Genomic DNA, 22,706 nt, shown 5'->3' on the forward strand with positions numbered 1-22,706 from the left:
TGTTTTCACTTCATTGTAGAGACAGGGGCCAGCTGCAAAGTTTGGCTTTCTCCAAAGTTTTCAAGGTACTCACATGTGGCAGGTTTGCTTCAAGCCCATTTCTACCTTAGTGTGGTCACTTAAGGTGACATGAAGTAGCTGTCACTGGCGCAGGTCCTTTGTAGAGATTTCATAGAGGTGAATAACAGGTGTGCGAAGACTTATTCTATCTATGCTACTTACACAGCCACATTACTGTAGCATCTGAGCATCTTTAATGTATTGATCCCCACAACACCCTGAGAGGGTAAGGCAGTGACAGGTGGGGAACTGAGGTACAGTGATTCTCCCAAAGTCACATAGGAAACTTGTGGTGGAACTGAACTCATGTCTCCCAAGTCACCAGGCTAGCACTCTAACCACTGGGCAAACCTTCCTTTATTGTTACTACTGCCCTTCTCAGTAAATCCCTATTGAAAAAAAATTGCTGCATGCCCTCCCATCCCCCCTTCTGCCATGGAGGGAGAGTTCCACACCGAACTAGGACCGTGCATGTGGCAATCTCATTGCCTCATCAGGAGGATGCTCCCAGCTCAGCCTCGCTAATCTAGCAACCCAGCACATTGTTCCTGACGGACGTCATTTTACAGGTCTCGCCCATCTTGGCTTCCTGCACTCCATGATGTGTCAATCAGCTTAGGAGTTAGAAACAGCTGCCGGAGTCGCAAGATGCCCTTGTTTTATTTGGACTGTAGGGCCAGGCTCGTCAAGCAGGATGTTAATTAAATCACCTAATCCCTTTAGTAAATGGAGGCGATGACACTGGGCCACATGCTCCCCTGCGGGAGAAACCAGGAGTGGGGGAATCTGCTTGCTACAGTCCGAGAACGTTGGCTCTGGCTTTCGCTGCTGCATGGTGCCCTTAGAGGGGAGGGGGCTTGCAGTCTTGCAGAAGGGGGGAAGTTCTGCGTTCCTCAAGCAGCACATAGCTGAAGGATCCATGGGGAAACTGGACTGCAAGTCTGGGGGTCCCAAGCCCTGCCTCTCCATTAGTCACAGCCCCATACGTCCTCACAGCATGATTCAATGCTGCCATACGCTCCCTCTGCTGTACTCGCAACCTCCATCTCCAACGGGCGCAGACCGATAGATGCTGATGTGGGGAAGATAATGCCAGTCCCGCCAGAGGAGTAACTCCCATGTCAATTCCACTGCTAGAAGAGCGCTCCCTGCCAAAAGGCAGCTCCCTGGATCCTCCCCAAAGTCGCAGAGCCACAACCACCAGGTGGCTTTGTCGAAGGGGACTCTGCTACTGTGGAGGGTCAAGTGGATGGCGCTTCATTAGTCCTCTGGGCTTCCCAGCACCCCTATGCCATGCAGCGAGGGGACCATGTGGTCCATTGTTTAGATTTTCTTGTCTTTAAGGCACAGGGAGAAAGGCTGAAGGAAGCCCCTTGCCTGTTACTCTGTTGCTAAGTATAAAGCTTTGTGGTGTGCAGCTCCGCTGTATCTGCCAGTGAGGGGAAATAATTGTATGGCCTCTGCTGCTTTACCCAGAGACAACTGTAACTGGTTGTGAGCCATCCTGCAGCCAGATTCCCTGTGCTATTACCCTTTTATCAATTGAAACCAAATCTACCTTTGCAGAGAGGACACGGCAAGGCTTGAAACGATGCAGTCTCCCAGATGCTCCCTTCAGCCAAGAAGCCGTGATTTAGCATTCAGGACTCCAGACAAATATCGTTGCTGTGCTTACAAAACACTCAGCCCTTTGCAATTGCAAGGACTGATTCTGGCCATGACTTTGGGGCGCTATGCTGCCCCTGCTGAAATCAATGGCAAAACTCCCACAGACTTTGTAAGGAGTGGAGTTGAGCCTGGGGTTTGTTTGAGCCCTGCCTGCAATCTGTCCCATGAGGCTGGTATTCTCTGAGGAGCCTAAGGGAATTAGATGCCCAACTCCTACTGTAATTCAATAGGGCACCTTTAAGGCTTTCTTTCAAAATCTCAGCCTCAGGTTCTGATCCAAAGCCCACTGAGGTTAGTGGAAAGACTTTTGACCTTGACCCCACTCATCTTTGAGTCAGGCCCTGATTGACTAAGAAGAAAAATATAGGGAAAGTTATTCTCCCTTTGTCTTTTATTCTGTCTGTGCATGCAACATTTTTCTTTTACAAGATGGGGATTTTATGGTTGGGTAAGAGAATCAGGCCCTAAACCTGCATCCCTTACTCACATGTCCGGGGCCCAATCCTGGGTCCCTTACTCACATGTCTGGGGCCCAATTCTGGGTCCTTTACTCACACAAGTGGGTCTAATTCTCATCTCACATACACCACTGTAAAGCAGGAGCAACAACATAGGAGACAGCAGGGTTAACACTAGTTTAAAACGAGTGCAAGTTAGATCAGAATCCGCAACACTGCAACTGCTTGCGTAAATAAGGCAAGCAGGATTTGGCCTCGTAATTATTTCATCCTTATAACATGCCTGCTACATAAGTAAGCATTAACTCCAATTCGCAGAGAGGCAGTAATGGTCAGAGGGTCTGATTCTCCTCTCACACTGGTGTAGCACCCTTCGGCTGAATTCTTCAACACCTTTCCCTTCGTGATGCCATTTAACTGTGCAAAGTGAGTGCTAAAATTCTACCCCCAGGGTGAGTGGAGAATTCTAGTTTGGTACCATTTTCCACCTACTTTGCTCAGGTGCAAAGCAGGGCCATTGGCTTCAGTGGAACCACTCATGATTTACACCAGTGTAAGCGAGTGAAGAAACAGGCCCAGAGTTCAGATCCAGGGTTTCAGTTCAGGGCCATCTTGATTTGACTATAAATGAAAAGAACTAAAGCAACAACAAGGGCATCAGATCAGGAAACGCTGGACTTAAACAAATTCACTGATTCCTACAGAAAACGTTCAAAGGCGAAATCTGGCCCAAAACGTAGGGTTGTGTAGAAAGTGACTTTCACAAACTGTAAGACCAAAAGAAACGGTCTCTGATGTTAGGCAGATTTTGAAATGTCACTGCAAACAGTTTTTGTTTAGACTCAACCATTCCCCTGCTGTGTGTGTTTTCAACCCAAACACTGTGTTAAAACAAGAAAAGCTTGTACAAGTCATTGGGCTCAATATGGGGGTAAGTGGGTGAAATTTAATGGCCTGCGATATCAGGAAGTCAGACTAGATGATCTAGTGCTCCCTTCTGGCCTTAAGCTCTATGAAAGCTGAAAGTAAAATTGACTAGAAACTAAGCAGACTCATCAGTGATACTAACCAGTCTGTTTACATTGGCCAAGCTGAGACAAATACAGAAAGTAAACGATCAACATTCAAGGGGGAAAGTAAATGAGATTTTAAAACCTGAGATTCTGTCAGCAATATAGGGAAGGAGATCTGTTTTGGCACATTTTTTCATGCAGGTAAATCTTAATGTTATGAAGGTTTCCAGGGATCTCTGGATCTTGTATAAAATTGGAGCTCTGGAAAAATGAATGCTGTTTAGAAGTGAGTTTCACATCCAGAAGCCAGAACAAATTTCAGCTACCAGACATTTGGAGAACAGGACTTCAAAAACCTCATGGTTTACCTGCAAATGATTTGTAACTCGACACTGTCACTGTACTGGGTCAGATTCTGCTCTCAGTTACACTAGTGTAAATCCAGAGGAATTACGTTGGCCCAGATTGTCCCCTTTACATGATGAAACCCACAGTAACCAGGCTTTGAGGAAGGACATTTCTGTGAGGAGCCCCTCATGGAGTTCCTCCCTTACAGCTCTGACTCAGGTGGGAAAGAAGGTTTGCTCCCTGTGCAGAACATGTCACAGGCCCTGCCCACAAACCTATCTGAATCCCCATGCAGATCCCAGGGATGTGTTAGGACACAGGGCCATCAGAGTATAAACTCTGTGCCTCCCTATCAGCTCTGGCCCCAGTAGCCTGCCTAGCTTCTGGACACTGTGGCTCTCCATATACACAAAAGACAACACAGTCTCAAGCTGATATTTGCCTGAACAAGAACCTTGGATCCAAAGAGCCCTCACGTTTAGGATTCTAAAAATTCGGATCAGGATCCAGCTGGATTCTGAAGCTGGGGTCCCTCTCCAATCTGACTCCAACACCCCCACCCAGTTTATTTTAGATGCATGTCCATTTAGAGTCGATTCAGTAATTCACCAGCAATATTCTGTTCATTTCCTAGGCTGAATGCTGATAAGTAAACCTATGACAGGCCTCCGACATTAACCATTTTAGGATCAGAATTGATATGGTTCTAAAAGCACGCCTGGGTGAGGGAAATATCAGCCTGTTTACAACATTTCCAAGCTTCCTTGTTCTTCATCCCCCCTCCCTTCCACTTCCCATTTTGATTGCAGACATTACCATAAATTCTTAACTTGAATCCTAGAGGATGGGCAATCAGGCCCTCGCAGAGCTACATCAGTCAGCGCAGATGTGCTAGAAAGCTGTCCAGATGGCTCTCTTCCCCTGAAACTCCATATTTCACTGCAGTGACATTCTGCAAGCTGGGGATGGCAGGGGTAAGTCCCTCCCCATACGGCATACACGAGGCCATTGCTGTAAGATGAAACGAGATGGAAGAGACTCCAGCATTCTAATGCATTTTGAATTTATCAGAGCTTTGCCATCATTCTGTAAAAACAAATCATAGCTGTGGTCCCATGTAAGAGATGACAAGCAGTAGTAAAAAAACAAATGTCAGAGTTTCAAAGGCAGGACAAGGCCACTTCTGAGATATATTTGCACACCCCCAAGTTCACTTCCAAATTACCACCTGCTATGTTGCACCACACTGAGTGAAATGGAGTTGCTGTACAACATGTTGTCACATAGTGTGATGTATTGGAGATCCAAGCAGGTGTTAGAAACCATAATTGCTGTGATTAAACTTCATGGCTCCATCCTGCTCCCGCTGAAATCAACGTCAGTTTCACAACTGATTTCACAACTGAAAGGGTCAGGATTGATCACTATATTACGTAACAGAATGTGTGTGCTTCAGACATCATTTTGAATCGTGATCAAAACCCACTGCCCAGGCTGCTGATCACAATCAAATGTTACAGAGCCAAGGAATAAACAGAGTGCCAGCCTTAGATGACCAAAGTTAATCAGCGCTCTCCACCCTGCACACCAGGAAGTGGTAATGACGAGGGCGGTGTATTGACACCATCAAGGGATTTTTCAGTCACTGGAGCAGGAAGCTGAGGGGGTGTGAAGAAAAGCTTCAGATGCTGTGCCCCACGCTTTCAAAAATATGCCATAATGATAGGTGTGATCGACCATTTAAAGAAACACCCTGCTGAGGCCAAATGGAGTTCAGGAGCAGAATGTGATCCACTGCACATTTTAAAGGAAAGCGTTTTTTGTCTCTCCACCTACTGGCACAGTGAAGCCACAGATGCAGGTTGGATTGTGTGGTCCTAAGGGTCTTTCATCGGCTCCAAGTACACCCAGCTGCCGTGCCAATTCAAGGATATCTTTGCAAGCCAACACATAGCCATGTTCCACTGTGGGAGATAAAAGTTACAGGGAGCACTCAGTGAGCTGGGACTGTCTTGCGTATGGAGGCAGCAGGGGGTGAAAACCAGTTCATGAGCCTACAGCTCCCATCAAATCAAGACAACTAAGGCCAGATCGTAGATGCACTTTCTGTCCGCACAACAGCCCACGAGCTTGTGCACGTCAGAGTAGCCCAAAGGCTCCATGGCTGCTCTAGTTTTTGCCAGGAGCTGAACTAGAGCTCAGCTGCCACCAGGATTGCAGGGAGTTCTGATTGGCACAGCTGAATCTTTAGTCCTTTATATTAAACCTTTACAAAATCTGTAGCCTCCAAGAGGAATCTACTAGCCTGCCATGTGACACTGGACATAGTGATCTTATCGTCCTTACCTTCGTCCTACTCCTTCCCCATCCCCTCTGCTTTGCCATCTCCTCCTATTACTATTTATCATTTATTTGCATTGTGTTTGCACCCAGAAGTCCCAGTTAGAAGCTGGCTCCCTTTGCGCTAGGTGCTGTACAAATATATAAGGCATGGGGGGCTGCGTCTCCATTGCCCTGCACTGTGTGTAGTCATTCAAACCCATGCAAAATGAGCACCAAAAGCCATCATTCTGATTTAGTGGTGTTTTATCCAAATCTGCATGGGTGTAAATAACTGCACAAGATGCAGGGTAACAGAGACTGGGGCCCATAGTATCTACTCTGAAAAGTTGAGGTCCATCTTCAGATGGTGGAAACTGGCATAGCTTGACTGAGGTCAAAGGAGCCGCACTGATTTACACCAGCTGAAGATCTGGCCTTTAGTTAAAGTGCAAGCTCTTCAGGGCAGGGAGTCTGTCTTGAGCTCACCCGTAAAGCACCATATACCCCATGGATCTCTATAAATAATAAAATAATGTATTGGTCTCAGTGGTTTCAAAGCTATGACAGGGAGTGATAGGCTGTAGAATGGAAGGTGCAGACACCTCAAAAATAAACAATATCAATATCAGTAACGCATTTCTTAAAATACCGGGAAAGGGCCCGATCCTGCAACCCTTACTCACGAGAGTAAAGACTATTCACAGTACCAGTGCTTAGATACCACAGGGATGGATGCCATACAGAAACAGACAGAGAGACAGCATGGTTGGGTGGTTAGAGCACTCGTATTGGCATCAGGGTTCCATCCCCAGCTGTCGTGCTGTCCAACCTTGGCCAAGTTGCTACACCCCGGTTCCCCTCCCATGCTGTCTGACTTGTTTATGTCAAATGTAAGCCCTTTGGGGCACAGACTGTCTCTCACCATGTGTGTGTGTGTACAGTCCTGGCACAAAAGACCCTCATATCAGTTAGGGCCTCTATCCATTTCTATAATGCAAGCAGCAAATGATCATAAAATAGATGAGACTGGATAAGACAGGAGTATAGAGAGGTTACTTTATTGCTGTATTTGGCACTGGTGCAATTGCTGCTGGAATACTGTGTCTAGTTCTAGTGCCCACAATTCAGGAAGTATGTTGATAAATTGGAGAGGGTTCAGAGAAGAGCCATGAGAATGATTAAAGGATTAGAAAACCTGCTTTACAGTAATAGACTCAAGGAGCTCAATCTGTTTAGATTAACAAAAAGAAGGTTTAGGGGTGACTTGAATACAGTCTATAATCACCTATATGGAGAACTTCTATTTGATAATGGGCTCTTCAATCTAGCACAGAAAGGTAGAACACAGTCTAGCTGCTGGATTTGAAGCTAGACAAATTCAGACCGGATACAAGACATACATTTTTGACAGTGAAGGTAATTAATCATTGGAACAAAACATTACCAAGGATTACGTCTCCATCACTGACTATTTTTAAATCGAGCCTGGATGTTTTCCTAAATGATCTGCTCTAGGAATTATTTTGAGAAGTTCTACGGCCTGTATTATCCAGGAGCTCAGACTAGATGATCAAAATACTCCCTTTTGGCCTTGGAATCTGTAAACTTATGAATATGAATCTATGAACAATGTCCCTCGGCTCCTTCCCAAGGGACAGAGTGGTTGCAGAGAGCCCCTTCCCCTTTATGGCCCCTGTAAGGAGGTTAAGCACAATGCTCCCCTTAGAAACCCAAGGACTCTGAAAGGTCATGATGAGGCAGTATGATCTAGTGGATAGAGCAGTGCAGTGGGACTCAGGAGACATGGATTATATGCCTGGCTCTGCCCTGACTTGATGTATGGTCTTCAGCAGGTCACACAAGTCCCTGTGCCCCATTTTAGAGGTGGGGATAATAGTACTTACCTCCTTTGTAAAGTGCTCTGAGATCTACAGATGGTAATTATTATATTATCATCATTTACCATGGCCTCACCCCTCTTCTGCACTTCCCAGCAGCACTGGTCAGGCTCAGAATGGTGGCCTGCCGCAGTGTCTAAAGAGATGGGGCAGTGACTAAGACCTTCCAGAACCCATGCGGAGGAGATAGGCTTTAAATGTAACATGAACATTCCATACATTTAACCCTTAAAGAGAAATGCACCTCACTCATCTACTGCCTCTGAAAGCGACCATTTATGTTAGGACTAGAGCTGGCTAAAGGGATCAGGAAACTGCTTGAATTATATACACTGTATATGCATACATGCACCAGCATTCAGACCGGCTATTCATTTTATGTAACATGAGCTTATAAGGTCCTTTAAGTTACCAGAAAGAGAGGGAATATACCCTACTAGCACAAAAATAACAGCAATGATTACTAGGTAATAACTGATTCATCCAATACTTTACTAACCAGACCAGGTTTTGAAATTGACAGAATCCACAGCCAGCCTTTCATGTGCATATTATTAAAGGCTCTTCTCCTGGCTCTGAAAGGATCCGGTTGGCAGATCAAAGGTCAGACATTTCAAGGAGTAAATTGGTTTAATGTGGCTGCAGATAGCCTCACAAAACCTAATAAATATGCAGTGAAATGTAAGGAGAGAAAATTGTGGACAAGAGAGACAATTACTTTGAAACCAGGATAAGAGCATCATGGGCTCAAATTAATCAGTGTAAGGGCTTTACATTCGTGTCGTAGATTTAGTATTCATAGCAGGTGCCAGGTTGTCAGTCCTGGAGACTCAGGCTCCCCATTTGCACACAGAGCGAGTACAATGCAGACACTGGCACTATACGCGTCCTCCCGCTGCCCGCCAACATGCTAGAGTGAGTGAATAGTTCAACATCTAGGCTCACTTCAGTCCTGGGGCTCTTTGTCTATCACCCAGTATTAATCACAGGAGGAGATTCTGTGCTGTGGCCTCTGGACCAAGACCATGAACATCTTCCAGCCACTAGCCAGCAACAGGTTTTAATCACTACTGACCTAGCTCACACTGGAATTGGTGACCTAGAAGTGAAAGGTTTTGGAGACCCATTACAAAAGGCCTGGATCATTCTATCCCTTTTCCTTGGCACAAGATTATTTCTGCCAAAGGGAAAATAGACGTGTGTTCCTCTTTGTCTGTTTAATCAAAAACTGAAAGTCTTTTTTTTTCCCCTGGAAGACTATACAGATGACTGGAGAACCAGCAAGATTCTGACATCACTGGTAACAAGGAAGTAAAACCCGAGCAACTGAGACGGGAAAGTATTTTTATGTACACTGATTGAAACTCAGTGGCACTGGTTCTCACAATTTAATTGTGAATTTCATGATATTTGGTGTTTTTTTTAAAACCTTAGTTGCTGGAATCACATTATTACCAGAGAATCTCGGCTTTTGTTAAAAAAAAAGAAAAAAAAAAAGGTTTCTAAGCTGCAAGGCTGCAGAGAAAAGCTTGAAAATGTGAAACCTGGATGTTCCAACACCCAGAGGCAAATAAAAAGAACCCATAATGTATTATTTGTTAAATCTCATGGTTTTAAAACCAATCTCAGGATGTGACTCATTATTTTCAAACACTTGGAGTTGGCAATACTGTAAACTCTGTGTCTTGTTTGCTTTTGTTAAAATGTACCCAACTCAAATGTCTTATTAACAATTGAGAGAAAATATCTCCTTATTCAAAACTCCAGCCCTTTTAATTAAAGCTGAGAAATTGCCCACTCCATTGCTCTAAGCTGCCAAGTAGACCTCCATCAAAAACAGGGAAGACAAGACTTGATATTCCTGATATATAGCAAAGGTAAATAAAAGGAGGGAAAGAACCTCTAAAATAAAGCTCTCAGTCCTCCTTAAAGAAGCAGAAAAGGGAACTACCCCTTTTTATGACCTTGGCAGATTACCTGTAATAGATGAGTCAGTGCACTACAGCTCTGCTTTATCTCTCGATAGACTAATAAGAATTAAGAGTAGTCATCCACCTGAGAAGTAGTAAACCTCTTTAGCAGAACCTCAGCTGGTGCGTCACCTGGGAACTTTTTGAAGACAGTAAGGGAAGGTTTTCTAAGGGCTAAACAGGACCACCTGCCCTGTGTAAGCAAGAGCGCAGTGCCTGGGGCAACAGATCAGGGATCCAAAAGCAACGCAGAGTCCCAGTTTGGTGCCCAATTCCCTCTTGCTTTGAGGGTGGCAGGGAAGCAATCCACTCCTGGTCACAGATTATTTCCCACTCTGTGCCAGATGAGCTGCACTGTCCAGTGCATTGTGGGCTAGGAGGGTGGAGTCAAATCTTAGCTGTTCCCTGTCCCCCTTCCCCCAGCTTCCTGCTGAGTTGCACAGAAGAAGCAGCAGCAACCTAGCCCAGGGACCAATATGGGTAGCTCTTGCAGGGAGGCAGGGGAAAGGAGGTGCCCTGCACCCACTGCTCCCTTGCAGAGGCATGCAGAGCAAGCAGCAGCCTCACCCTAATTTACTTGTGTATGTGATTCTTCTTAAATTAAAAAGCCTGACACTCTAATTTGTATCTGGGGAACCCGGAGCAATTACAAAATCAACCTAAGCACTATTTTGTTTCACAAGATTTTGCCCCCCAGTTAGCATAGTCACTCTGCTTTAATTACACTATAATTAATTGCAACAAAAGTGTTCTGAAAGTGCTTGCGCACAGCTGAAAGGCTAGAATATTAAAAACGATCCTGCTTCTCCACTGTAGTAAACATAATAAAAAATAATATCTGCAGGAAATTTACAGCTATATTTTAATATCATCACACTGGTATTTGTTTTACCACTTTTCTTCAAAAGAATCTCAAGTGGGTTTTACAGGCAAGGTAAACTGAGGCACAGATAGGGTTTTTAAAAAAATCTAGACGAGGGCTCTAAAAGAGCTAACATGATCTGTTCGCTGGAAGCCAATGCTAGGCATATTCAGACTAGAAAAGAGGTGCGAGTTTTTAACAGTACGGATAATTAATCATTGGAACTAGCTACCAAAGAGTATGGTGGCTCCCCCACCACTTGAAGGTTTTAAATCATGACCAGATATCTCTTTCTAAAAGACATGCTCTCGCTCAGCCAGATATGCTGGGCATGATGCAGGAACCACTGGGTGAAATTCTATGGTCTGTGTTGTGCACGCCAACAGACCAGATGGTCACAATGATCCCTTCTGGCCTTAAAATCTAGGAGTTTGCCCAAGGTCACGCAATAAGCCAGTGGCAAGTCAGGAACAGACTCTAGGATTTCCAACTCTAATCACTTGACTATACTGCCCTTTGATATCAATAAAGACAGGGCCCAGGTTCTGCTGCACTAACTCATGTTGAGTAGTCTTTAATCTGTAAATATTCCCACAGTAAGGCGGTTTGTTACTCAGCGTGAGCGAGGGTGGCAGAACAAAGACCACTGTTCAAAACACTGTTGATAAAGCTCGAGGGGAATGTATTTATAACTGATCTCCGCTTAAAGAAATCCATTCAAAAAGCTCCCAACTGGTTGTTTCTTATGTCTTTCTGGGACTCTTTGGATCCAATCATGCAAGGTCCTGAGTGCCTCCTGCAGGGTTCTGAGCAACCTCTACTCCTGCTGAAGGATCGACAGGCTGTTGACCACACAGACAAGCCAGACGGACCACTTTGAAGGGCGAGGGGATCGTTAGGTCCTTATGTCCATCCAGTCCTTGGGCCCTCTGTTGTAACTGCCCATTTACGCCAGATGAGGTAAGGGTTTCACAAGTTGTCCACTGGGAACAGGATGGTGACTGCAGGCCACTGAAAGCTCTGCAGCACTACCCACTCTCCGGTGGGTTGACACGGGTGGCACAAGGTGACGGCGAGACAGGGTGGGCTGATTTAAACCAAGACAATCTAAATCAGTGATTTAAATCACCATGTGCAAAGTTCGATTAAATAATCATTTAAATAATCAATTTTGATCAATTTTTCTGATTGTACTTCAGTTATTTTCCAAAGAAGGGTGCATTCTCATTGATTGATATAACTATTAAAACACATTGATTTATAACTGTTACACTAGATTTGGTTCATCTTTTTGCTGCCTAGGAGGGTACATATAACTATATATATTTAAGCAATGATATAGTTTAATATTTTCAGTTTCTTATATTAATTGTACATTTTGATATGTTCAAAAATGGTGAATGATACATTGCTTATTTACTAGACAACTAGCTTATTGCTCGTGATTTGTGTCAAGCTTCATTAAGATCGTAACTGTAATTTAATTAAGCACACAAAGCATGTAACATTTATTTTTATTAAACAAAACAACTTTAAATATTAAAAATACATAAACATCTCTTATCAAAACATGTCTCACATTTACAACTAAATGATTTATTAAAGGAACTGAGGGATTAACTGGAGTCAGTGAATTAAATTGATATTTCAGATCAGCCAGAAAAAATGTTCAAATATGCCTATAGTGAAAGTGACCAGAGCTTAAGTTCCTACTCACCTAAGTCTCTTGAAAATGAGACAATAGTCTCCTAAATTACTCAGGCTGTCCTTCAGACTTTTAAATCTAGTCAGTCTCATCCCTTCTCTCCTCATTTTTATTCATTGACTGGAGGAGAAAGACAAGTTATCCTGCTTTTTCAACTCCCAATCGACTTCTCAACTTTGAATGACTTAGTCCAAATGAAGAAAATATTCCTTCTGGGCCTGCAGAAGAGGCTACTGCTGTGAAAAGCTGGTTTAACACTTCAACAAACTATGGTTCCAGCCTGCTTAGCTAGTGACTTCCATCAGTTCAGTGGCGTGACTTTCTTTAAACCATCATCAACAAACATGTACTGCTTGAATGGTTCGCCTCCAGCACTGAAATGTATTACAGTTGGTATGCTTGATGGGTGATTAGATCCCCGTGTCATAGTAGCACGTTCTTCTTCAGCAGTTAGGCATCTACACTGGTACTCTGAGTCGAGAATATTGGCAAGAAAATGAGATGGAGTAAGTGCTTGATCCATCCGCTTCTTTCCTGCCTGCAACTTCACTTTGTTGTTGGGTGTTTCTTTCTTCACTGTCTCTTGAAGTTCTTTCCGAATTTTACCAGTATCAGCAATGCAGCAGCAATCTTTCTGCTGTTTGTCCCAGGCGATGGAAATAGATTTCAGTATATCCAACGTAAGTTCTACATTTCTCTTTAGTCCAATGTTGACTACTTTGGCTGTCATAGTTCTATCTATTTTTGTCACAACTTTCTTCACAAATTTTCATCAGAATAGGCAAGTTCTTAATAAACAGCTCAAAACAGTCAACCACCGAATTCCACTGTATATCTTGGGGGAGAATTAGTTTGTGTCCTCCCGCTTTCTTCAGTGAATGTGAAGCAAAGCAGTTGTTACAGAAGTATTTTGCAATTTCAACATTTTCCTTTATTCCTGGAGTTGTACTTAAGTCTTTGGCTAGAAGATGCAGCGAATGAGCATCACGCCCATATGTTATACGTTTCAAGTTCCCTTCATTATCTTCTTCTACATTTTTTTCATCTTATACATTTCCAGCATGGTTTGTGACAAAGCTTAATGCACTTTACACTTGGCTTTTTGTTCACAGTTTGTTGTAGCTTTTACTGCTACTTCTTTTCAGTATTCAGCTGTATGGGCATCTCCTGACGTATCGTTTCTGTAAGACAGCCAACCCCATTTTCTGTTGTCACACAAGCACATATTACTGGATCCTTGTGTATATTGCTCCACGCATCAAGACTCAGATTACCGAATTTTCCGTCAATGTCTTTTGCACCCGGTTCAATTTCATTTTCATACACTGTATCCAGGAATGTCTGCTCTGCTGGGTGGAGTGTAGTCTGGTCGTAATGATTGAACAATGTCAATGAAATGTTTGTTCTGAACAAGACGAAAAGGAGAATTTGTTGCATAAATGAACTGAGCAATCTTTTCGTCTATGGAGTCTTCCAGGAATTTGCTGGTCTTGATTACAATCTCATCCATGGTTTTATTGGATGATGAAGAAAATCTTTTTTTTTTAATACAGATAATTTACTATCTGACATATGTTTAGTTGCAGCACTGCTGGTGGACACTGCAGATGGATGTTCAGAACCCCTTATGTCTGCACTGGACTCTGAAACAAAATGGTAAAAGAAGTCACTTTCACTCACAAAGTATTACTCAGCACACTGCTTTAAAAAAATGAGATTGTAAATGAAAGATTCCTTCTACTGCAGCTGTTTGTACCACTGATTAAATGACAATTTATTCTAAAGCCAGTTTTCTAGGGAAAATAATAAATCATAAGGACTGTGTAAATGTATTTAAAATGTTATCTCTAGCAACATACTAAACAGCTTGAAATTTTTTTAAAATGTTAAAATTCATAAATGCCTAATAAAACTTTACTTTTAAATAGGAAATCTTCACCTAGGATGTTTGATTATATTGAGCAATAAAAAATCGTTTCAGAAGTCCAGCAGTAAAAATTTAATTGATAAATACTCCCACAACAAACTAACGTACTAATTACATTTTAACACAAACACTTTGAAATTCATAAGCAATCCACTCGAAACACAAATTTATTACAATAATATAAATTATCATTGACTAGCCTAGTAAGACATAGCAGGCAGTCCATAAGAATGGTGCAAAAATAAGTTTACTAACCAGCTGATCCAGATTTTTCAGACATGTCCACATCATCATCTTCAAAGCCATTGCCTTCTGAGCAGAATTTTTCATAATGTTGTTTCATTCTGATAACCAGACCTTGCATCTCTTTGTTGCACTGTTACATTTGGCACGTGTTCCTTTTTTTGCCCAGAGGTACAGGAATTTGTTGAAAATATTCCCAAATAGGGTCTTTTTTATGACTTGTAGCCATGGCAGGGTTTTTTCCTCCAGATCCCAGGCGTTGAAATCAGTACTAGAGGCTGCACCCTGAAGAATGCTTCTCCTTCTTCCCACAGTGTCCTGCGCTGACACCAGCATTGCACACTCGGCTCATTCTCCCTTGTTACATAAATCCCCGACCCCACCCCATCCCCAGTAAAACAAAAGAATTACCAACAATCCAAGATTTATGCTTGTGTAGCCTTTTGCAGTATTTTATTTATTTAGAGAGAGAGAAAGGCAATTGAGAAACTCATGGATTTCTTTCTGTTTGTCCTTTGCCTGTGTATGTGCAATGAGGCAGAGCAAGTTCATTTACTGGAAGTTCCCAGAACAATAAGATTGGCCACACTGGGTCAGACCAAAGGACCATCTAGCCAGTATCCTGTCTTCCGACAGTGGCCAATGCCAGGTGCCCAGAGGGAATGAACAGAACACGTAATCATCAAGTGATCCATCCCCTGTCGCCCACTCCCAGCCTCCGGCAAACAGAGGCTAAGGACACCATCCCTTCCAATCTTGGCTCATAGCCACTGATGGACCATCCTCCATGAATTTATCTAGTTCATTTTTGAATCCTGTTATAATCTTGACCTACGTAACATCCTCTGGCAAAGAGTTGCATAGGTTGACTGTGCTTTGTGTGAAGAAATAATTCCTTTTGTTTGTTTAAACCTGTTGCCTATTAATTTCATTTGGTGATCCCTAGTTCCTGTGTTATGAGAAGGAGTAAATAACACTTCCTTATTTACTTTCTCCACCATCCAGAAGCAAGCCCTGGTAGCTGTTGGGCAGATCAGTGTTCTTCCATGAACTAGAAAGTAAGTTTCCATGGTGAATGAGGAGTCATAAATATTCATAATTTGAGAACTGAGCCAATCAGAGCTCAGGTAGGGAGAAGATATTAAATAGGAGTGTGAGACCACCCAGCTGGGCTCAGTGGATGATCCTGATGAGACACATGATCGCCTCGAGTCAGAGGCCGGGTCCCAATGCCTGGGATGACTTTGCCAGTCTCCTGTTCCCAGTGGTAGGGTCCCCCACAGGATCAAGCTCTAAATACAGTATGTGACCTATTGTGCCATATTTATAGAGCTTGACCTTAAGAGTTCGATGTTTCCCCCCTGATTCTTTCTTTATACAGAAAAGAAGACTTTAACTCAAAGTTTTTAAAAGAGGCCCACGGATTCAGCACATTTATTTTTTTTTAAGCATTTTAAGAAAGTATAATAAATTTTAGGCCTTAATATATTTTGTAGTAAATTCAGATTTAATTTCAAACAGGTTTATTTTTAAAAAGAAAAACATCATAATTTAACGATAAGCTTTCGTGAGCTACAGCTCACTTCATCGGATGCTGTAGCTCACGAAAGCTTATGCTCAAAGAAACTGGTTAGTCTCTCAGGTGCCACAAGTCCTCCTTTTCTTTTTGCAAATACAGACTAACACGGCGGCTACTCTGAAACCTGTCATTATAATTTAAACAACATCAAAAAATCTGATTTAAATAAAACAAGCAATTTATATTTTAAAAATCCATTAAATTTTTATTTTTCCAAAAAAATCATTAATTTTTATCCACCCTGAAGTGAGATGATTAGAATTACCATAATAAGCAGCTGTCACAATACACGGACTACCTGGCTCTTGTCAGGACTTGAAGGCAGGGAGGCTAAGTGACTTCTCCCATGCCATAAAGGCATCATCAGAGTCAAGATTAGAACTCAGGAGCTCCTAGCAGCGCTAAATGCCCCATTCAAATGGAGTCCGGGGTCCAGGTGAGACATATTCTCGGAACCTCAACCCACTTTCGCAACAGGTGCCAGATACCATGGTGATGGGCTTAGCGAGGATAAACAGAAAGTTCAGCTAACATGGGTGTTGGCTGTTTGCATAGCTGGAAAGCTGGCAAATCTCCATCCCTCCACCCTGTCTCCTCCCAGTAAACGCCAGTATTTCTATGCTTATTGTCTTTGGGCCAGCCCCATGGTCTCCTCCCTCTCCTGGGGTTGGGCCATCAGTGGGCAATAGGTGGCAACTCCCCAAACTTGTATATTTGGGGAGGGGAGAGGGAGAGGAGGATAGTCCATTAGAAAGAGCCACTGACTCCTGGCCAAATCCTCAGGGTCTTCTGAGGAGTCTAGAATATATTTTGACCCTCCACTCTTACACACAAACACATTGTTCAGGGCCACCATGAAGGGAAACATCCCCTCTTCCTCTTCAGCACCTGCCAAGCACCAGGACAGATACAGCCGTAACTCTTAGGGCCTGACTTTTTACAGCTCTGACAGTGTAAAGGGGCCTTAAAGTATGTGTAGCGTGGCAGCTGGGGGGACTTCAGGGGAGCCCCCCTCCCAAAATTCTCTCCCAAGCAGGAAGCAGCAAGAAAGGGAATGCCCCCGACAGGCAGCAACGATCAGGAGACAGAGATCCCAAGCATTGTTAGTGCCAGGCTGGGGGTTGACAAAGGAGTGAGGTGGGGATGTGAGTTCACACAGAGCTGAAGGTGTTTGTTCTCTGCCCCTGCAAACACCAGTGTGAACCAAACCTTGCAGCACTGACGCTCTTCTGGTCTCTGGCTCACAGAGCCGAGCTGAGGGCACAGGACCATTCCCCTCTCAAGTGGCACAAGTGAGAGAGGGACTTGCCCTGGGACAGAGCTTACAATTGCCAGGAACCAATCAGTAGAGATGAGAGAAAAATACATTTTTAAGCAAGCTGTGCACTGGAGTTAATTTTTTTTTTAAATGAAAGTTATTATCGAGCACACAGCGAGAAATAAAAGAGCTCTAACTAATGTGAAAGAGCCTCCATATCGCTCTAGGCAGAAATACCCAGCACCAGATCTCCTTCCTATAGTCATCTCTAAAGCTCACAGCCAAAAGAAAATAAACCATCCAGATGTCTCACTGACTAAACCTGTACTGTCGCAGAGCTGGATCAGAACACAGCAAACATTTCCATACAATTCTACACCTGTGTGATTCCGGGACCCTGCTATATGTGGCCTAACCTTTCCCCTGTATTAATCTTTATATTTAAAAGGAAAGGGGGAAAGAATCAAACTTTTTTGCCATCACTGAATTTAAAATGAAGTGCAACCTGATCTACTGACCTCCGATGTGCTGGCTAAAACTGCCATCATAACAGGAGTTGACTTGTCCATGCAAAACAAAGCCTGTATTTATTATTCAGCATGGTATTAAGGCCTCATTCTGTAACACATGAGTGATCCTTACTCAGCTAAGTGAATGGGGCTTCTCTCGTGAACTAGGCTTGCCGGGATTAGACCTTTAAAATTAAAGCCAAGATTGACCATTCTACTACTTCAATTCATTTTAGAGACAGACTCAGTGGAACATGTAAAACGCTTTGTGATTCTAGGGGAAGGTTATCAAGCAAAACAATCCACAATATTTATTGCTAGTAATTATTTTAATCAGCCTGAGTTCCCTTTGCTAGAACGGAGCTGAGAGTCCAGCGGAACAGAGAGAGGTTAGAACCTCAGGAGATTTCAGTACACCAGACCTGACAATGCTTACTAAAATCATCACACCCCCGGATTTATTAAGGCTAGAACTAGTTTATGACCCTCTCTTTGTTATCTTAAACTGTTATGTTATCTAATTTGTGAGAACCATGTATTATAAAAATCTTTACGTTGGTGACATATTTTAGGAATAGCACAGAGGCTTCAAAATCTGAAAAAAGGACGTTCTTTGCTTTAAAAATAGTTGAATGCCTTTCCATTTATTATATTTTACATATATATACAAATGATTTTATTATATATATATGTGAAATCTATCTTTTAATTATTTATGTAGGGTAGGATTTTCAAAGGGGCCAATGGGAGTTAGACGGTTAGATGGTGTCTAACTCCCATAAGCGCCATTGAAAATCCCACCCTTACATGATTACATGTTCATAAAGTGTTTAAACATGTAGGGCCAGATTCTTCACTGCCTGGCACCTTGATTAGTCATTTCCATCTGGGCAAAGGAAATGCAAAGTGGATGCCAAACCCTGCTCAGTGAGAATGGCAGCATTTTGCACACATTTTGCACTGGCATAAGTGACTAAATGTGGTGCAAGTGAGGCTTGGTCTACACTGCAGAATTAGATCGACATAAGGCAGCTCACATCAACCTAACTCTGTAAAATGTACACTAAAATGTAGCTCTCACTGACTACACCAACTTAATAACTCCACCTCTGCGAGAGGCGTTGTGCTCAGGTCATTGTAGCTAGGTCGACACAGTGTCAGTGTAGACACCAAGTTGCTGACATCAACTGTTTCTGCCTTTCAGAAGCCATCCCACAATGCCCCCCACTGATAGTTCAATCGGTGCACGCACTCCTGGTGAGGACGTGTACCGCCGGCACAAGGAATGTACTGTGGACTTGGAAAAGCAATTTAATTACTGCAGTGGCTTAATAACTTAGTAACTTAGGTCAACTTAGTTCTGTATTGTAGACTTGCCCTAAGAAAAGAAACAGGCATGTAAAGCAAAAGATAAAGGCCTGATCCTGCAAACCCTTATTCACCGAAGCAGTCCCTTACTTGTGCGAGTATTATGGTTATTATCTGTATTACTGTAGCACCTATGAGCCCCAGTCATGGGCCAGGACCCCGCTGTGCACACAAAAGATGGTCCCTGCCCCAAGGGGCTCAGTCCCATTTATTTCAATAAGTCTACTTTCATTGATAAAGACTACTTACATGAAAAAGAGTTTGCAGGATCAGGTGTTGAGTGCTAAGTGTTAGTACTGTTTCATGTGTCCCTGAATGGCGTATATATTTGTGACACAGGCACAAAGGTAAGGAGCTATTCTGCTTTGAACTAGGCCAACTGCGTCTAGTTTAGGTGTTGGGTTTCATATGGTTCAGGCCCAGGACAATTGGAAAAAACTGACCTGCTCAATCTGAACAGCATTAGCTAATATGCAAATATAATTGCGTGTGCTAATTTGTATATACTAGACTCTAATGGCTTCAGTCTCTTGTAGTAAGTAAATCCATACCTGGCGTTTGGCTATGCACAGTTCAACTCATGATAAGTCATTGCTGTGCAAGTAAGCAACCATCTTTCAAAATGAAATCTGAGAGCAGCTTGCATGTGCGGAGGGAGCTGGATGTCCCAAATGCACCGACTTTTCAATAGTAATGCTCAACACAAACATAAACATTAATTCATCCTCACAACATCACTGTGAAATAAGTCAGTACTTATTATTATCTACATTTCACAGGAGGGGAAACTGATGCACAGAGAAGTTAAATGACTAGCCCGGGACAGACCGTGGCAGATCTTCAGCTGGGGTAAATTCTGATAGGATCATACAGAATTATGCCAATTTATCCCAGTTGAGGATTTGCCCCGTGGTGCAATGAGTCTGGGATTAGAACTCAAGAAAGGTTTTCAACAGTGAGTTTCATCACCTAGAGCACCCTCACAAACTTCATTTCCAGGGACCTGGATTCAAATTTGACTTGGTAATATGTGGACCATCAACGTCAGTTTCACAACTATCCCCTAGTGGGCATTCATTCACTTCACAAAACCACACACAAGTGGCTCTGCTTAAAAAAGGACTGTGATGGATTGGCCTGAGGTGTACTGGCACATATGTATAAGGATGCTTTTGTAGCCCCCTAACTATGCTACAATTCACTAACAGCCCCATAATCCAATGAAGAAAAAAAATTATCGCAACCATTTGCATTCCCCCATAATAATGTAACTAGAGGGATTAGACCATAGTGGTATTGTGCTTATACAAGAGCAGAACGAATTCTATTTCTCTGCACAATCATATAACTAAGAAATTTCTGAACTGGTTTGTGTCTATACAAGCACACTTCATACAAAAGAGACAAATAACTCAAAGATCACTGAGCACTGAAAATCCTTTTCCGGCTGCAAAATCTTTAAATAGCCAAGTCTGGCTTTTAATAAGAACATCTCAAATATCATAAGCAAGAAATCATGCAAATATATGGAATGTTATGTAGCACATGGCTATGGGAATTACCCTCATCACATTCTCTGGTGTAGCTATCCCTGTTACCAGGATTTGGGAGAGATTTTGAACCATCAAAACAGCACTTTGACTTGCACTTAGAAAATAAACAACAACAAAAGTTAACTCTGTAACACTGCATTGGAAGCATATCAGCATCGGACTTGCTAAAAAAGAAGCAAGAAGATCTACAGAGACACTCACTCGTATTTTAACCTGAGTTTCCAAATAGGGATGACTCAAGGTTTTAGGATAAAGTACTTCTTGTTTCCTCCACACAATTACTGCTTTCTGCACAGACAACATAAAGCAGATCAGTTTAAACTTCACTAAAGCCGTACCAAGCAGCTGTATAATAAGGATTACATTCCAAACGAGTTCTTGATGACAATTATTCCATAAGAATTCAGTCTACTAAGACATTTAAAGGATTTTTTTCTCTTAGAATTTTCAAACAAGCAAAAGTTGAAACAAAAATTATTAAAAATAAAATAAAATCGCCAATCATTTTACACATTTTGCCTGTGCTCAGAACCCACCTGCCTAATCAACAGGAGAAGCTAACAGATTCTTTTAAACACAAATACAAAAAATCTGAACCGGACTTGCAAAAACCACACCAATTGAGACGCTGCATTACATGCCTGGTAAAGAGTCAAGGAGCTGCACAAGTAAATCAGAAAGAGAATCGCAGGTTCTGGTTTGAATAGCAATTAAAATTCATGTAAGCCATGATAGATCATAACAGAGGACAGCAACCGAAGCATGCTACAGAGCTCTAGGCACACTGGAGATCTTTTAGAAATGAACTAGATAAGCCTCGGCACATGAAATTCAGGCTGCTTCCCCTTGATTAAATAAGCCACAAACGCTGTAAGGAAAATCAGATCTTTTGGAAACCCACCACAGTGTGGAAAAGTGCAGCATCCAACCCACCTTTTCACCTCTTGTATTCCCCCTTTTGTCCCCACCGTGCGCGGTCTGTCATAAAACTCGCCGCTTTGTTTTAATGGGAAACTGGCAACGTTGCTCCGAGGGTGTCTGCAGTAGAGTGGAGATTGTCATTGATTTGTGTGAGGAAAGTTAAGCCTTTCAAGGAGCGGTTATGAGAATTCACTCCCACCACTCCCTCTAAACCAAAAGTATTTGGCACAGAGCCCTAGCTGTCCACCTGTACTATTGAGATCTAACCAGTGTGTGGGACATGGACCAATTTTACCAATAGCTTTTCATGCTTTGTTTTCAAAACAAGTAAATTAAGTTCCTTTGAAAGATTCTGTTTTTTAAAAGGTGATGTTTATAGATATAGCATACACTTAATGCCTGACACCCTTTGGACCAGATCCTCACCTGTTGTAATCTGACATAGCTCCTCCAGTGGAGTTAATGGAACTGTGCTCATTTACACCAGTTTAAAATCAGAGTTCTCAGGGGGATGTGGGGGTGGTGGTTGTTTTTTTGCTTCATTTTTAAACGTGAAACTTGCTGAAACTAAGGAAAACTGGTGGGATTAGATGTTTTCACCTCTTTTTAAAAGGATCTGGGTATAATTTAACAAAGCATCAGGTATTGTCCATTAATCTGCTGAGCAGGAAGGAAAACAGAGGCAAGGAGCACATAAATGCGGTTTTATTTAGCCAATAAGACCCAACAGGAGGTACTGGTCTGGGTGATTATCTCACAACCTCAGGTGGTGGGTAAGGCATGAGGTGGAAGACTGAGTGACTTTAACCATCAACAGGCACAGTAATCCCCTCGAAATGCACTGCCTGGAGTTCCCCTGAGCCATTAATGGAATTTACATATAGTAAAGCGAGAGACAGAGAGAGAGAGAACAATTAGGCACATGCATTTCCAGGCACTATTAATAAAGGAATGACATCACCGACAGACAATCAGAAATCCACGTTTGTGTCGAGGGTTCAAAAGCCACCTCGGAATAATATGCCTTCATGCAGAGGGCTGTGC

At 42.7% G+C, this 22,706-nt stretch overlaps 1 protein-coding gene across 3 annotated transcripts in view; it reads right to left on the minus strand.

Moving 5' to 3' along the window:
- ZBTB7C (zinc finger and BTB domain containing 7C) overlaps positions 1 to 22,706 on the minus strand; it is a 295,085-nt gene that overhangs the window by 61,843 nt on the left and 210,536 nt on the right. The window contains exon 1 of one of the 3 annotated variants that reach the window (XM_007055162.4): positions 21,675 to 21,798. The exons of the other annotated variants lie outside the window; for them this stretch is intronic. The gene's annotated coding sequence lies outside the window, so the exon portion shown is untranslated. Of the gene's footprint in view, positions 1 to 21,674; positions 21,799 to 22,706 lie in introns of those variants that run through there. 3 annotated transcript variants of the gene reach the window in all.

Source organism: Chelonia mydas, chromosome 5, assembly GCF_015237465.2.
Source record: "Chelonia mydas isolate rCheMyd1 chromosome 5, rCheMyd1.pri.v2, whole genome shotgun sequence".
NCBI lineage: Eukaryota > Metazoa > Chordata > Testudines > Cheloniidae > Chelonia > Chelonia mydas.